The sequence below is a fragment of the Cetorhinus maximus genome, unplaced genomic scaffold (assembly GCF_964194155.1).
Source record: "Cetorhinus maximus unplaced genomic scaffold, sCetMax3.hap1.1 HAP1_SCAFFOLD_1615, whole genome shotgun sequence".
Classification (NCBI taxonomy): domain Eukaryota; kingdom Metazoa; phylum Chordata; class Chondrichthyes; order Lamniformes; family Cetorhinidae; genus Cetorhinus; species Cetorhinus maximus.
Window position 1 is genome coordinate 31,993 of NW_027597555.1, and position 5,174 is coordinate 37,166.

Genomic DNA, 5,174 nt, shown 5'->3' on the forward strand with positions numbered 1-5,174 from the left:
CGGTCCCAGAGGGGGAAAGGACAGTGTATCTAACGCACTGTGACACCCGGTCCCAGAGGGGGAAAGGGACAGTGTATCTAACGCACTGTGACACCTGGTCCCAGAGGGGGAAAGGACAGCGTATCTAACGCACTGTGACACCCGGTCCCAGAGGTGGAAAGGACAGCTTATCTAACGCACTGTGACACCCGGTCCCAGAGGGGGAAAGGACAGTGTATCTAATGCACTGTGACACCCGGTCCCAGAGGGGGAAAGGACAGTGTATCTAACGCACTGTGACACCCGGTCCCAGAGGGGGAAAGGACAGCTTCCTGCTGTCCCTCCCCAACTTCACCTCATCGATCATCGAGAGGAAGAAGGAAGCTATTCTGAATGAAGTTTGGAAGGTTGCCAGTCTGTCAGCGGCAGCGAGCGCGGTGCCCATTCCAGGACTCTCCATTGCCTCTGATGTCACTTTGTTGGTCAGCAACATCTCCTCGTACCGCACCGACTTCGGTCTGGATGACCAGTCCCTCGGGAGGCTGGCGAAGAGAGTGGGAAAGGCACCAGGGCAGCTCAGATCAGCTGTGAGCTCCACACTTGGGCAGGATGTCTCCAAAGCCACCATTGTGGCGGAGTTGGCAAAGGCCTCAGGGCTGAGGGTTGTGTTGGCCGAAGTTGTGAAATTCGTGCCGTGGTCTGGGCAGGTAGCAGCTGCTGGAATCTCCTATACCACCACAAACACCATGCTGAAGACCACTGTTGAGCAGATGGCAGAAGATGCCAAGAGGGTGCTGGAGACGGCCCACCTTGTGGACTAGAGGATAGGGCGTTGATTCACTTCCCACTTCCTCATCGTCCAGAACATAGAATTACTCACCCAGTCACACTCACTGAAACAACACACTCACACCCCCAAACACAGACACCCTTAAACACACACACACTCAAACTCTCCCAAATACACACACACTCACACCCCCAAACACAGACACCCTTAAACACACACACACACTGAAACTCTCCCATGTACACACACACTCACACCCCCAAACACATACACCCTTAAACACACACACACTCACACTCTCTCATATACACACACACTCACCCCCCCAAACACAGACACCCTTAAACACACACACGCTTACACTGTCTCATGTACACACAAACTCACACCCACAAACACAGACACCCTTAAACACACAGACGCTGACACTCTCCCATATACACACACACTCACACCCCCAGACACAGACAACCTTAAACACACACACGCTTACATTCTCTCATATACACACACACTCACACCCTCAAAAACAGACACCCTTAAACACACACACACGCTGACACTCTCCCATATACACACACACCCCCAAACACAGACACCCATAAACACACACACACACTCACACTCTCTCATATACACACACACTCACACCCCCAAACACAGACACCCTTAAACACACACACACTCACACTCTCCCATATACACTCACACCCCCAGACACAGACACCCTTAAACACACACACGCTGACACTCTCCCATATACACACACACTCACACCCCCAAACACAGACACCCTTAAACACACACAAGCTTACACTCTCCCATATACACAGACACTCACACCCCCAAACACAGACACCCTTAAACACACACACGCTTACACTCTCCCATATACACACACACTCACACCCCCAAACACAGACACCCTTAAACACACACACACTTAAACTCTCCCATATACACACACACTCACACCCCCAAACAGACACCCTTAAACACACACACACTTAAACTCTCTCATATACACACACACTCACACCCCCAAACACAGACACCCTTAAACACACACACACGCTGACACTCTCCCATATACACACACACTCACACCCCCAAACACAGACATCCTTAAACATACACACACTCTCCCATATACACATACACTCACACGCTCAAACACAGACACCCTTAAACACACACACGCTTACAATCTCCCATATACAGACACACTCACACCCCCAAACACAGACACCCTTAAACACACACACACGCTGACACTCTCCCATATACACACACACACTCACACCCCCAAACACATACACCCCCAAAACACACACACACTCTCTCATATACACACACACTCACAGCCCCAAACACAGACACCCTTAAACACACACACACTAACACTCTATCTTATACACACACACTCACACCCCCAAACACAGACACCCTTAAACACACACATGCTTACACTCTCCCATATACACACACACTCACACCCCCAAACACAGACACCCTTAAACACACACACGCTTACAATCTCCCATATACACACACATTCACACCCCCAAACACAGACACCCTTAAACACACACACACACTGACACTCTCCCATATACACACACACTCACACCCCCAAACACAGACAACCTTAAACACACACACGCTTACACTCTCCCATATACACACACACACTCACACCCCCACACAGACACCCTTAAACACACACACACACTGACACTTTCCCATATACACACACACTCACACCCCCAAACACATATACCTTTAAACACACACACACTCACTCTGCCATATACGCACACACTCACACACCCAAACACAGACTACCTTAAACACACACACACTCACACTCTCTCATATACACACACACTCACACCCCCACACAGACACCCTTAAACACACACACGCTTACACTCTCCCATATACACACACACACTCACACCCCCAAACACAGACACCCTTAAACACACACACACACACACACGCTGACACTCTCCCATATACACACACACTCACACCCCCAAACACATACACCCTTAAACACACACACACTCACATTCTCTCATATACACTCACACCCCCACACAGACACCCTTAAACACACACACGCTTACACTCTCCCATATACACACACACTCACACCCCCAAACACAAACACCCTTAAACACACACACACTCACATTCTCTCATATACACACACACTCACACTCCCACACAGACACCCTTAAACACACACACACACTGACACTCTCCCATATACACACACACTCACACCCCCAAACACAGACACCCTTAAACACACACACACACACGCTGACACTCTCCCATATACACACACACTCACACCCCCAAACACAGACACCCTTAAACACACACACGCTTACACTCTCCCATATACACACACACTCACGCCCCCAAACAGACACCCTTAAACACACACACACTCACACTCTCTCATATACACACACACTCACACCCCCAAACACAGACACCCTTAAACACACACACACACTGACACTCTCCCATATACACACACACTCACACCCCCAAACACATACACCTTTAAACACACACACACTCACTCTCTCATATAAACACACACTCGCACCCCCAAACACAGACACCCTTAAACACACACACGCTTACACTCTCCCATATACACACACACACTCACACCCCCAAACACAGACACCCTTAAACAGACATACTCACACTCTCTCATATACACACACTCACACCCCCACACAGACACCCTTAACCACACACACGCTTACACTCTCCCATATACACACACACTCACACCCCCAAACACAGACACCCTTAAACACACACACACGCTGACACTCTCCCATATACACACACACACTCACACCCCCAAACACATACACCCCCAAAACACACACACACTCTCTCATATACACACACACACTCACACCCCCAAACACAGACACCCTTAAACACACACACACTAACACTCTATCTTATACACACACACTCACACCCCCAAACACAGACACGCTTAAACACACACACGCTTACACTCTCCCATATACACACACACTCACACCCCCAAACACAGACACCCTTAAACACACACACACTGACACTTTCCCATATACACACACACTCACACCCCCAAACACATATACCTTTAAACACACACACACTCACTCTGCCATATACGCACACACTCACACACCCAAACACAGACTACCTTAAACACACACACACTCACACTCTCTCATATACACACACACTCACACCCCCACACAGACACCCTTAAACACACACACGCTTACACTCTCCCATATACACACACACACTCACACCCCCAAACACAGACACCCTTAAACACACACACACACACACGCTGACACTCTCCCATATACACACACACTCACACCCCCAAACACATACACCCTTAAACACACACACACTCACATTCTCTCATATACACTCACACCCCCACACAGACACCCTTAAACACACACACGCTTACACTCTCCCATATACACACACACTCACACCCCCAAACACAAACACCCTTAAACACACACACACTCACATTCTCTCATATACACACACACTCACACTCCCACACAGACACCCTTAAACACACACACACACTGACACTCTCCCATATACACACACACTCACACCCCCAAACACAGACACCCTTAAACACACACACACACACGCTGACACTCTCCCATATACACACACACTCACACCCCCAAACACAGACACCCTTAAACACACACACGCTCACACTCTCCCATATACACACACACTCACGCCCCGAAACAGACACCCTTAAACACACACACACTCACACTCTCTCATATACACACACACTCACACCCCCAAACACAGACACCTTTAAACACACACACACTCACTCTCTCATATAAACACACACCCGCACCCACAAACACAGACACCCTTAAACACACACACGCTTAAACTCTCCCATATACACACACACACTCACACCCCCAAACACAGACACCCTTAAACAGACATACTCACACTCTCTCATATACACACACTCACACCCCCACACAGACACCCTTAACCACACACACGCTTACACTCTCCCATATACACACACACTCACACCCCCAAACACAGACACCCTTAAACACACACGCTTACACTCTCCCATATACACACACACTCACACCCCCAAACACAGACACCCTTAAATACACACACGCTTACACTCTCCCATATACACACACACTCACACCCCCAAACACAGACACCCTTAAATACACACACACTCACACTCTCTCATATACACAAACACTCACACCCCCAAACAGAGACACCCTTAAACACACACACACTCACACTCTCTCATATACACACACACTCACACCCCCAA